We start from the raw sequence: 14,460 nt of genomic DNA on the forward strand, positions 1-14,460 counted from the left end.
TGCAAATTTTTATATTAGAAATGCCTTAAAAAATTAAAGTTGCAATTTTTAGCATTAAAGTTTCAGTCGTAAAACATTAAAATTCATTTATAAATCAATGAAATTAAAAAATATTAGTCACAATTACATTATCACATAATTCAAATTCAAATTGGCCTAAAAAAACAAAAGTTACACTTTAATGCATTAAAGTTACACTCGTAAAACATTAAAGTTTCATTCATAAATCAGTGAAATTAAATAAGTTTTAGTCATATATTATTACATAAATTCAAATTTTTTTATTATTATAAATGGCCTAAAAAAATTAAAGTTACACTTTTAAGCATTAAAGTTACACTCGTATACCATTAAAGTTATAGTCAAAAATCAGTTAAATGAAATAAATATTAGTCACAATTATATTATTTCATAAATTCAAATTTTTATATTAAAAATGGCCTAAAAAAATTAAAGTTATACTTTTAAGTATTTAAGTTTTACTTGTAAAACATTAAAGTTATATTTAAAAATACATAAATTTAAATTTTTATTTACAAAACGACTTTAAAAAATTAAAGTTAAAATCATAAAGAATTAAAGTTACATTCACAGATTAAAGTTTCACTTTTAAAACATTAAAGTTTCATTCCAAAAATTGCTTAAAGGTTTCAAATCTTAGCCATCAATTTTAGAAGATCCACGGGCTTAGATAAGGACTTAGGTACTCACCTATTTAGGTGGACTCATTTGAACTTGCCGCAGTGGTGATGGTGGTGACGGTGGATACACAAAATACCACCGTAGGTACACTTGGCATTACTACTGGATATATTTGGTAGTACTACTGGATACACATGTACCCAGTAGTAATACTAAATGTATCCGGTAGTAATACCAAGTGTATCTAGGTTGTCCGTACGGTTCGCACCTTTACTCAGTTCGCACGGGATCCCGCCCCTATATATATATATATAAATAGATAGATTTAGGATTCTATGAGAACTCCCTTCTCATGAGAACCATGAGAACCTCGGGTTCAGAACTTTTATGCCGAAGGTTCAGAACTTTTATACAAAAGGATCAGAACCTTTATACCAAAAGTTCACTGCCTTTCTACCAAAACATCAGCGGATAATACAATTAACTTATAAATTAACCTTATTCCCATAGTTACCCATATGAAGACATACTGGTATAGAACTATACACCATACATGAAATGATGTCAATATTAATTTCACATAGGATAATTTAGAAACTGGGCAAATGTGTATATACATATTAGTGACGTCAACATTAATTACACATAGGATAGTTTTCACGCACAAAGTTCGTTTCCACCACCACCACTTATCCTTTGCAACACCTCTAATAATGAGATATTCGTGACTTATAGGCAGGTTTATTCATCCTTGTTTCATGTGTTCTACATACCTCTTGCTTAGTGCTTGTTTAATGAATATTTACCGAGTCGGGTTTGAGTTAATAACTATATTGAATAACGGTTTCTTGGGAGTTCTTTAACATGTTTTATATGAAACTTATAGACGGAAATTACGTGTGGTAAATAGGTAGAATAGTAGCAGTAGGTTGTGCTCTGTTTTTGAGTCGACGTAGATAAAATCTGGTTACATGGTATGCATTCGTTACATGGTATGCATTCGTTTTAACTCAGTTTGGTCTGAAATTTTGGGAACATATTAAGGTGATAATGTAGCATGAAATCCTTGTGTTTGTTGCTAAAAATATTAAGATCGAAGTTGGGTTTGTATTGCCTTGTTTTCGAGATGAACGGGTCTTTTTTGGGTTAGCATTAGTCGAGTTGGAGTTTTCATAGTTGGTTATCAATGAGGGCTTGTTGTTGACTGTTGTTCCGACATATTAGAGTTGTGTAATGTTGAAGATAGGGTATGTTCCGAGGGCAATACTTTACACTGTCACAGCGAATTTTTCATCAAAGTCGTATGAGTCCACAAGTACCATCTATGTGACCATTTCCTACAACACGGAAAGTAATTCATCAATTTATAATATGTTAAAACATGAAGCAATCATTTCCAAAGCAAAAGGAAGAAATGTGCAACATTCTTGGAACACTTAGTGTAACCCACAATATATTCTCTTTTTAATTTTGGTTGTTGAGAATTTCTAGTAATTGGAATATTTAAATGTTTCTTCTTGTTCCAGTCGTCAAGCTTTTAGCCACTTGCCTCAAATTAAAAAAAAGTCATATTTAAAGTCCTTCTTCTACTGTTAATTACTGCCGCTCTTCCAAAATGATTTATGTGAAGATGACTCAAAATCTCAAATTTATCATAAATATTGATTTAAGACGGTCTTACACAAGTTCATGAATAGAAGTGGCCAAATAAATCCATGTACCTTTGGTACAATGGTTCTGAACCTTTAGTACAACTTTGTTATACTTTTGGTACAAAAGTTCTGAACTTGAGGTTCTCATGGTTCTCATGGGAAGAGGGTTCTCATAGGATCTCAACCCGTGGTTCTCACCGGATCCGGTGAGAACCACTAGAATAATGAGAACCGTGAGAACCCTTACTAAAATATCATCAAATCTTGTTCCGAAAGTTTTGATGGAACATTACCCTTATTTTAATTAATTCACATTTTTAGTATAGCATCTGGTGAGAACCACTAGCATAATGAGAACCATGAGAATCCTTACTAAATCATCATCAAATCTTGTTCCGAAAGTTTTGATGACTCATTACCCTTATTTTAGTTTATTCACATTTTTAGTATAGCTAAACAAAATTTATTGATTTTATTAACAAAATATAAATTTAATGTACAAAAATATAATTAGGTATACTAAAATGGCTATAGATGCACGGAAACGAATACTAAGTGCATGAAAATTATTACATGCATGACAACGATTTCTAGGTCCATGAAAATATCAAGCTCTAGGTGCACGAAAATGAGTTCTAGGTGCATGAAAATTGTTAGATACATGAAAATTAGTAGTAGGTGCATAAAAATTAATAAAATGTTTCTTGGCTCGATTTCCGTCAATAATTTATACTTTTTTGGACCAAGAAATATGTTATCTAGCCATAAAATTCTATGCCGAATTCAAATATGTCGTTAATTTTTAGAAAAAAAATCCGTAAGGTAGAGTTCTTACGGTTCTCACTGGATCTCAAATCTCTCTCTCTCTCTCTCTCTATGTAGGTGGTTCTCACCGGATCTCAAATATATATAGTGAAATAAAGTTAATAAATAATATAGGTCCATATAATACTTATTATAGGTATTTTAATGTGTATAGAAGATAAATAAAATTTATATTATAGGTACATTAAATAATAATTATCGGTACATATCACGTTTATTTTATTAACTAATTATCAGCTACGGTTGAGTAAAGTATCAAGTATATTTTATTTATATGGGAGGTACACTAAATGTATAATATAGTCCATATAATACTTATTATAGTTACATATCATGTTTATTTTAATTAGTTGCAAAGTATGATTCAATAACTTATCAAGTTCATTTTATGGATATACTGTAACACCCCCACTTACCAAGGAGCCTTAACAAGACCTTACCCAATAAGTAAGGGCGTTAGCATCTCGGTAGCCCGAGGTAAGTATATCAAATAAAAATAACAGAACATTTTATTAAATGTTTCTTATAGGTTATACAACATAAGAAAAGATTACAACTCTGAAACAACTGAAGGACTACTAAGCATAAGTTACAGTGGCTACAAGCTAGAAAGCGTGATGACTCGATTCCCCTTCACCTCCCGCAAGCAACATATCCACTAACATCTGCTAAATCAACTGCTCACCATTCCCGAATGGATTACCACGGTTTTGAAAAAAACAACGGGGTCAGTCAACTGTATAACCAAGATAAGATTACATAATACAAACAACGCAACCAATTCAATTACAGTATCCATCTCCACTCCATTAACAATCATTGCCTGACTACACACTGAATGTGTAGTTCTGCCACATTACCCATCGCAACATGTAATCCTCACCGTCAGTGGGGACCACAGCTATGCCCACCTAAGCCCCGCTCATCGCAACGAGCGCATAACCCATGTCCATTAATGTGCACATCCCCCTTGTGATAGGAACCACAAGGGGCGAATCAAGGGCGTGAATTAATTCTTGAAGATGACTCCACTCAACCGAGGACACAACTCGAGAATCATAAACAGTCAAACAACCAAGCCAAATAATCCAATATATCACAATCGCAATAATCATATTAATCATGCCAATAAATCAGCCATCATCATCTTATATTCAATTAATCAGACAATTGAGTAGGGAAAACCCTACCTTTATGCTATTCGATGAGAGTGCGTCCATCATACAAGCCAAACAAGACTCCACATTGAATCCTACAAGTAGCAACTGAATCCTATCACTAAGCTATTCAAGATCTACTGAAAGACGACAACTAAAAACAAACTTACCTTGAGACACAGAATGATGCCGACGACGACAACCCGACATGATGACTTCAAACATAACCTATCTCCCTTCCCGGATTAGTTTTCAAGGCCACCCAAGATGTATAGAATGAGATAAGAAAATTGAGAGAGAGAGAGGGAGAGAGATATATTAGGTTTGGGAAATGAGAAAAGGAACCGTCGAAAATGATTTTTGTTTAAGACTCCGCGTTTTATAATAACGCTCTGACCGACGAGGTACTCAGTCGAGTATGGATATACTCAGCCGAGTACGCCCCACTCGGTCGAGTATCTTAACTACTCGGCTGAGTGGCCCCGACTAGGTCGAGTAACGAGTTACATTGGTAAACTAATCTCTCCCGTCTCCCCTACTAAGGCTCTGCCTTGGTCAATAGGTCAGTCAACGGGTCCCTAACAGGGCGGGTGTTACAGTCTTCCCCCCCCCCCCTAAAAGGAACTTCGTCCCCGAAGTTCATCCCACACTTCCCAATGCAACACAATGAAGCAAGTCGAAGGACGAAATAGTACTCATGCGACAAGGAAAGCCATGTAACTTATGCAACACCAAATCACGCCAACGTGAACACGACAAGATGATTTTGACGACCATGCAGCCACTATGTTATTACTATATGTAAGTCATTAACCGTTTAGGAAACACCAACTGATGTCATAAAATAGTTTAAATAAAAACGACTAAAAGTTATGAAAACGACAGTTTAAGACTAAAAGTAACAATATTAAAGAAATTTCGTGAGCAAAACTTTGCAATTTCTTTTGCCGCGACGTCATCTACCTCTCTTAAAAGAAACTTCATTCCCGAAGTTCATTCCTATCTATAGAAATGAATTGTACATATATATAAACACAGGAATCTCGGAGACACGCATTACCTTCCTAATAGTTATGAGCATGTACGGAACAAAAATAAAGTAACCATGTTCATATAACGCCGGAATAAGAATAATTTGCAGTCATCAAAGCTAGGAAAAGCGTATACAACACACAACACCAACAAGTACTCTATGATTATCATGCCATCATCCACAATAATTCCCACATCACTTTTGTCTCAATTCCAAGCCAAACCGATTACCGTCACCACATCTATCATACGAATACCATACCAATATAGATACTAAGATTCCTATGAAGGTGAATATAACAAGGTATAACAACTTAATCTATCAAACCACAAGTTTTAAAGCAGCCATGGACGCAATTACTAGGGTACTTGGTCGAGTACCAACGAGAACTCGAACGAGTACTCGGTACTCGGCCGAGTTTCAAAGACCAGAACTCGATATTTCACAACCAACACTCACTGCTTTATAAAAACTTACCTGCAAAACAAGTATCTAACCAACTACCAACTCCGAAATCCAGGTCTTAACAACCTCAACAATACGGAAAAACAAGTATTGCCCTTATGGCCGGTTACAATCATCTAAAATAAAATAAAATGTTAAGTATAATAAGGAATCCAACAAAATATCCAACAAACAAACAATATAATCAAACAGAGCTCATATGTTCGCATCCTCATCCATGTCCTCGCCGCCACCGGTGCCGAATGTCCCTTCCCCCTGATATGCCCATGCCGGGTAGCCATCGTCGGTCCACCTCCCGGTCTCATTCAACTGGCTACTATAGTTAGCTCCCCACGGTCCCGTGAGGCAGCCATACTCGTAGCTCTTCGGGGCTCTCGACGAAGTATGATCCATCCCATAGCTATGGAACACCCTGGAGTCATCTCCCGGTCCCCTCCACCATACCGGCTGAGCAAGGTTAGTCCCTATCCCCTGCTGATGTGCCATCTCATGCATATTCCTCAACACCAGCGTGGTAGAAATCCGCTCGGTAAGCTCACTGATCTTCATCCTAGTGTAATACCTCAAATATTTGAGTTGTTGGGTACTCTATCGAGAAAGACTTACGCTGTCGAGTAAGTCCTTGACGGATTAAAGAATACATTCGGCTTTGAAGGCAACTCGATCGAGTAGGCGGTACTCGATTAAGTAAGTCGTATTTTACAGATTTTCGGCCGGGTTTGATAGTAAAAGGTGGAGAGGTATTTAAAGTTCTTTCGACAGTTCTTATCACTTTTACTTTTACTTTTCTAAACCTTTCACAAAATAAAACAAAACAACGTTCAATCCTCTTTTCTCCTTGCTATCAAACCAAGGCTAGGGATGTCGAATTTCTGAGATCGTCATCGTTTGGGTAAGATTCCTATATTGTTTTATGTCAAATAGTGAATGTTGGTTAAACCCTAATTGGGTGATTTGGGAGTTTTTTGGAGTAATTATGTAGTAGATTTGTAATTATATGATTATTGTTTACAGGAGGTGATTTCGTAGTGGAAGCTTTTTTATCAGCTGCATTTGATTGTTGGTGATTCCATCTCAGGTAAGGTTTCCCTACTCAGTTGACTGCGTAAATGCGTGTAAGATGGCATGATTGTTTTAGTGGCGTGATTACTCTTATCGTTACATGGATTTGGCATGTTTATATTGGTATTGTGGTTTTGGTTGTAGCTGTATGTGGATCACGAGGTGCGCCCTCGGTTGAGTGGAGTCATTTTGGGAATGGCTTCACGCCCTTGATTCACCCCTTGTGGTTCCCGTCACAAGGGGGATGTGCACATTAATGAACATGGGTTATTCACTCTACGGTTTTGAGCGGGGCATAGGATGTACGGTTGCGGTCCCCACTGGCGGTGTGGAATATCTGTTGTGATGGGTATTCTGGCAGGGTTACACACTTTAGTGTGTGGTCAGGTGTTTGGTGATGAGTTGGAGTCTGAGGAATGTGTTTGTGTATTTGGATGTTGTTGTTTACTTATCTTGTTCATTCAGTAACTGACCCCGTTTAAATCTTTTGAAAACTTTGGTGATCCATTCGGGAATGGTGAGCAGTTTATTAGCAGGTATTTCTTTATAGTACGCGCGAGATCTAGCTAGGGATGGAGTCATCACTAGTCCGAGTCTTTTTGTCTTCCGATGTTTTGTTATGACAACTTTTATTTTAGTTTGGATTTGAGTTTGAGACGATTGTATTTTATATTTCTGTTTTGGTTAAGTTGTACGCACATTAAACTTTTAAACTGAAAATATGTTTCTTTATGGTCTCCTTTGATTACTATACCTCGGGTAACCGAGATGGTCGCATCTCTATGTGCTAGGGTGGTCTTAGTAAGACACCTTAGTGTATGGAGATGTTATAAAGTGGTATCAGAGAACACAATGTTTTTCATGTGCCCTTATGAGATTTTGGATCGTGTGGGCGAGGTTGCTTATCGGTTAGCTTTACCACCAGCTTTGGATCGAGTACACAATGTGTTTCATGTGTCTCAACTCCGGAGGTACGTGAGTGACCCTTCTCATGTGCTAGAGGTTGAGAACATTGAGTTGGACGAATATTTGTCTTATCTTGAAGTGCCGAAGGAGATCGTCCCAGACATTCACATTCAACCTAGGATTCCCGAGAACTCGATTCTCAAGCAATTCCAGAAGGCCAAGGCCGAGATATCCATCAGGCAACTAATCGCCACATCCATCGACCATCGACAGGCTTTGCTTCAAGCCTTGGGGAAGCTGATAGTGCCTTCCACCTCCGCACCCGAAGAAGTGGTAGCCCATATGACTAGGGACATCCCTGACCTGAACAACGCAATCATCTTCTCCGATGAAGATATCCCTCCTTTCGGAGCCAACCACAACTTCGCCCTATACATCACCGTGCAATTCTTGAAAAAGAACATACCCATGATCTTGGTGGATGACGGATCTGCAGTCAATGTCATTCGTCTCAAAAAAGCTCATAAACTAGGGATCAAGAAAGCTGACCTAGTCCCAACCAATCGGGGAGTTCGCGCCTATGACGGCACTCGCCGTAAGGTCGTAGGTCTTATCACCCTAACCATCGCAATGGGACCCTTGGAGAGACAAGATAGTTTCCAAGTGGTCGACATCAACGCGTCATTCAACATGATTCTAGGGCGCCCCTGGATCCATGATGCCAAAGCCATCACATCAACCCTTCCCTAGAAAATTAGGGTCCCCTTCAACGGGAAAAAAATCACAATTCCTGCATCCCCAATTAAGGCTGTCATGAAAAAGGGGATAGCCTCTCAAGTCATTGAGGAGATCGATGACAAAATGTGGGGATTCAAAGCCGTGAATGCCCTAACCGATGAACCAACACCTTTTTATTGTGATCCGTTCTCAAAAATCATGATCAACCTCATCTTGATACGCCAGGGGTACTTCCCGGGCATGCCTCTTAACCCACTAAAAAGCACCTTGCCTCCCTTGAAACAACAAAAGGTACCCAACATCCCTTTTCGGAGTAGACTACGAGCCGATCGATGAAGATATCCAGGAGATGGGTCTCCTCGTTAAAAAGCGCAAAAAGCAAGGAGTCATCCTCGCCCATACCACTTGACCCTCAACGGATATTTCATCCTCGAAAGAGAGTCTGAACTTTACAACGATTTTCCTGAGCCAATCTATGAACCCATAAGAAAGGTCAAGCACCCTGGTGTAGAAGTCTTTTAGGACTACTATTTCATCCCTGACCTCAACACCAATGCTGCATCGATCAAGTCTTAACCGACCCCTTGCCTAGAAGGGCAAGTCGTGAGTCTCCTTTTCGGAAAAGACAACATCAAGCACCTTAACTACGAGGACATCATAAACATTGCTCTCAAAGACAACTAGTTCAATCCTACTGCCTTGATCTCTGATGCTAACCCAGAAAAAGCTATCCAAAGCTGGAGGAAGACTGTCAAGTGGACCGATCGTCAAGGCCGCGTTCTCAAGATCACAACTAGAGAAGGCCCCATGTTCAAGGAGGGAAGTGAAGACGAGACCGGGTCTGAGTCTGAGTCTGATGACAAGTCTGAGTCAGAGTCTGTCTTAGGTCCTAATACCACCGACATCCGTGGTAAAGTCCCTTTTCCCCTGTTTTATCACAAGCTTGTTGCTGTCTCACAGGCTGAGTCAACTAAAGTCACCCCTACTCCCGCAGAAGGTAGCAACCTGGAGCTTGTTCCAGGGGCCACCTCCTCTACTGGGTCACCTCTAACTCCCCATGGGATGTCTGTCCTATCCGAGCTTTTCGCTCAGGTCGACTTAATAATGCTAAGTTTGCTTACGACTCGTCTCAATTTAACTACAATGCAATTCTGAACGAATATGAGGAATTTGACTTGAGTGACTATCCACCTCACCTAGCCAAATAACTCGACAAACGCGAACATAGAACGCCCATCATTGAGGAGACCGAACCCATCAACGTAGGGACCGACAATGCACCTCAAGAACTTAGGATATGGGCCACCCTTGACCCCTCGAAAAGACAGCAATTCATCGACCTCTTGCACGATACAAGGACGTATTTGCATGGTCTTACAAAGACATGCCTGAGATCGACAGAGAGATTGCAGAGCACAGGATACCCATTAAGCCCGGAGCTAAACCCTTGAAGTAAAAGTTGCGCCGCATGCGCCCTGAGTGGGCCTTGAAAATCAAGGAAGAGGTAGACAAACAATTCAAAGCCAGATTCATCAAAGTTTCCGAATATTTTGACTGGATGGCTAACATAGTCCCCGTACCCAATAAAGATGGGAGAATTCGGGTTTGCGTCGACTTCAGAGACCTGAACAAAGCAAGTCCAAAAGACGACTTCCCTCTACCGCACGTTGATATCTTGGTAGACAACACTGCCGAGCACACCCTATTATCATTCATGGATGGGTATGCTGGGTACAACCAAATCAAAATGGTTGAATAAGACATGCACAAAACTGCATTCAATATACAGTGGGGCACATATTGCTACATTGTCATACCCTTCGGCCTAATCAACGCTGGAGCAAATTATCAAAGAACCGCCACCACTCTCCTACACGACATGATGCATAAGGAAGTGGAGGTATACGTCGATGACATGATCATCAAATCAAAAGAGCGAGATGACCACATCAGCGCCCTTCGAAAAATATTCGCTTGCCTTCGGAGAAATACAACATGAGACTAAATCCTCAGAAGTGTGCATTTGGGGTCACCTCCGGAAAACTCTTGGGACACGTCGTCAGCACAAGAGGCATCGAAATCGATCCCACCAAAATCAAAGCTCTCCAACAAATGCCTCGGCCTAAGAACGAGAAGGAGATTCGGGGATTCTCGGTCAAGTCCAATACATCAGCCACTTCATAGCTAAACTCACTATGATTTGCGAACCTATCTTCAAGAAGCTCCGCGCCACCGATTAGGACACGATTGTCAGAAAGCCTTCGACAGGTTAAAGGAAATCCTATCCAAACCTCCTCTCCTCATGATACCTCAGCAAGGAATTCCCTTCTCCCTATTCCTGACCATCACCGACACGGCCATAGGAGCAATGCAATTACAAACAGTCAACGGCGAAGAACGAGCCATCTACTATATCAGTAAAAAGTTCATCGAATAAGAAACCAAGTACACCCAACTCGAGAATAATGTCTCGCTCTGTTTTGGCCAACAAAGAAGCTACGACATTACATGCTCAGCTACACGGTTCACATCTACTTCAACATGGACCCCGTCAAATATATCTTCGAAAAGCCCATGGTAAACGGAAGGTTGTCCAGGTGGACACTCATGCTATCCAAATTTGACCTCAACTTCGTACCCTTCAAGGTTATTAAGGGAATGGCGGTCGCCGACTTCCTGGCAGAAAATCTCGTCAACGAGGATCCAACGACCGACACATGGTCACTCCTCACAAAGACATCCTTTGTGCCGACACAAACGCATGGGACCTGTACTTCGACGGTGCATCAAACCTGAGAGGTTTCGGGGTAGGAATCCTACTAATATCACCAGAAGGGGGACACGTTCTGATCTCAGTCAAACTAGACTTCGCCGTCACCATTAATGCCACTAATATAAAGCATGCCTCATCGGCCTACAAGTAGCCACAACATTTGGCATCAAGAGGTTGAGAGTCCCCGATGATTTCTCACTCATCATCAATCAAGTGTCCAGATCATCGATGATCTGAAGCGACAGCCTAGCACCATACCAAGCAAAAATTAACCAGGAGGCCGAATTCTTCGACCAAATTGACTATTTCCACTTGCCTCCGGAAGAGAACCAATTTGTCGATGCCCTAGCAAAACATGCTGTATGGGTAAAAATACCCTCTCATTTTCTTCATGACGTGGCAACTAGCTATTGGGTAAGATAGAGGCACACGGATCAATGACAAGGCAGCAGACTGCTAGACACCAGGAAGAACAAGGGGGGATAAACCTGAACATTCAAGTAATGTGAAGGCCACGATTGAGCTAAATAACAAACAACCAGTAGCAACGTTGAAATGGTCAGCATGAACATTGCAGTTATCAGCAGGAGCTTTGACAAAGTCAGCAACCACTCCCTATTTCATAAGAAGTGGAGCGTATGGTTGAGCGAATATAGAGACATGTGCGACAACTCAAGGAAGGCTTTAAAAGAGCAACAAACACGAGATTTATAGACCTCTCATTCCTCATTCACGCCGCTAGAAGAAACAACATTCATCACCTGCAACAAATAATAATTTACACACTTAGAAACATATACACCGTTCGTATCATTTGTACTTAGTCGTTTGGAGATTACTGATGTTCCTCCTGATTGTTCTAGCTAGGTTTACCCTCAAAAAGTATTACTACTAGTGGATCATTGGCGGGATATGATACGTGCATTTTATATAGTCTTTTTAGCCTATTTTAGCACGTATTTCTATGTACTTTCGTACTGTTTATATTGCATTTTGCCCCCGAATTGGCCACTTCGGTTCGTCTTGACTATTTTGCAGGAATGAACGTAAAAGTAGTAGAATCGTACCATTTTCGTTCTTTTTTCATGCATTTTGAGGAGACGGGATTTTTCAGAGTGAGATCTTGCATTGGGATGCATGAAGGAACGATCTACGAGGCAGTCGGTCACTAGTTTGAGCTGATTTGAAGGAAGAATACTCGATCGAGCTGTTTTATCACTCGATCGAGTGGTTTCTATGGCATTATATGGTCGATCGAGTAATATTTTACTCGATCAAGAAGCGCTGAAATTAGAGGTTACTCGATCGAGTAACAATTCTACTCGATCGAGTAGATTATCTGGAGAAATGCTCGATCGAGTGGTTTCAGACTACTCGATCGAGTGGTTTTGGCTGTTGTGGGCTTTAATTAGCCCGTGAACGTGTTTTAGCTTATGGACTTAGTATTTTTTCTATTTAAGCGCATAATAACTAGGTCATTAGCATCTATCGATTCTATCCAAGTTTTATCTATCATTCATCTTTCACAGTAAAGACTGCGCTTCTCTTTTCCCTTCACTATAACTTTGTTTTCGGGGTTATTTAGCTTGGATTTGTTTGTTCTTTACGCCGGAGTCTTGCGATTGTAATCTCTTTCTCCCTTTTAATATTAATCTTTCTTTTATTCATCTTAATTACTTGCTTTAATTCCATTTAATTTCTACCCTAATTACTTTTTATGCAATTTAATTATTGTTTTATCATGTTGAATGTTGGTTTATTCTTTGTTATTATTATTGACAGTGTTAATAGCATGAGTAGCTAATCTGTTTCATGTTAGGATTAGGGAATCTACGGTAGAAATATGATGATGTAGTGAATAGGTTAGATGAATTATTTGTTATATTTTGTCCCCATAGCAATATAACTGTATTTACCGACTTAGTTGAGTGCACGCTTCTGAGTCACCTTTTTAATCTGGTTAAATTTAATCCTGGATTGGAAGATTGGACTAAATAGACCTGCTATGAATAGTAGACTACCCTGATGAGGACGGAAGTTAAGTTAGTGGGAGTCTAGCGTAGAAAGTGGACCGGAAGGACCTTTCCATATCCGTCTCGCAGTAATTTATATAAGTATACGACAACCCTATCAAATTTTGGTCTGACTTACCTAGCTATATAGTTAGTTTAGTTAGTTATTTTTTATAGGTATACGACAGCCCTATAAAAATTTGGCGCCATTGTCGGGGAGGTAATTGCCCTATCTGTCTTTGTTTCGTTTATTTTATCCGTATCAGGGAATTTTTATTCCTTGAGGCAGTTCTTATTTATTTTCTTTCAGTGTTGTGTATGCCCAGGTCAGACAGGTTTGAGTTAGTTTGGTGATTCGAGCCGAGAGACTGCATTCGGGCATAGACTCCGTCGCAAAGAGAATCACGAAAGGAAGACTTGAGTACTTTCGAACGAGCTTCAAACATTTCCTATTTAGAAAATCCATCTTTTGAAGAAGATACTTCCAGTTCTGTAAACCAACCAGTAAAGATGCCGAACATTGCTAGTCATTCGGAGCCTAAAGCATCATCAATTCCAAAGGGTTTCAATCTCCAGACTGAGGATGGGAATACATTTGACATCCATCCTTTCTATATCAATCTGGTGGAGAGAAATCTCTTTAGCGGTGTGGCAGGTGAAGACCCGAGGAAGCATATGGAGGTATGTATGGACTACTTTTCTACTATTCCTGCCACAAAGGGGGTAACTCAAGAGAAGATTAAGGAGGTGCTGTTTCCTTTTTCTTTTGATCGATTGACCAGGGAATGGTCGATCGAATTGGACCGCACGACCGAGGGGGTCACAAACTGGGAGACCCTTGCTCTTGCTTTTTATAAGAGATATTTCCCTCCACATCGCACTAATCAGCTGAGGGCCAAGATCACAAGTTTCAAACAGGCACCGGATGAAACTTTCTATGAAGCTTGGTGCCGTTTCAAGAGGTTGGTGAGGTCTATTCCTCACCATGGTTTTGATCCATGGTTCCTGTCCAATCAGTTCTACAATGGGCTATATAATGATCATAGAGCCATACTTGATGCATCATCCAACGAAAGATTTCAAAAGAACACCGACGATGATAAAGGATGGGCTCTTATTGAAGATATGGCAACCCATTGTGCTGAGTATGGAAACCCGAGTGATGGTATTAGAACAGTTCATGCAAATCGATAAG

At 39.8% G+C, this 14,460-nt stretch overlaps 1 non-coding gene across 1 annotated transcript; it reads right to left on the minus strand.

The window, feature by feature from the left end:
- Positions 1-14,151: 14,151 nt before the first annotated feature.
- LOC141635908 (small nucleolar RNA R71) lies at positions 14,152-14,257 on the minus strand. Its single transcript, XR_012540562.1, has one exon. It is a non-coding gene; the product is annotated as a small nucleolar RNA R71 (small nucleolar RNA).
- Between the last annotated feature and the right edge of the window lie 203 nt (positions 14,258-14,460).

This window comes from Silene latifolia, chromosome Y, assembly GCF_048544455.1.
Source record: "Silene latifolia isolate original U9 population chromosome Y, ASM4854445v1, whole genome shotgun sequence".
Lineage (NCBI taxonomy): Eukaryota > Viridiplantae > Streptophyta > Magnoliopsida > Caryophyllales > Caryophyllaceae > Silene > Silene latifolia.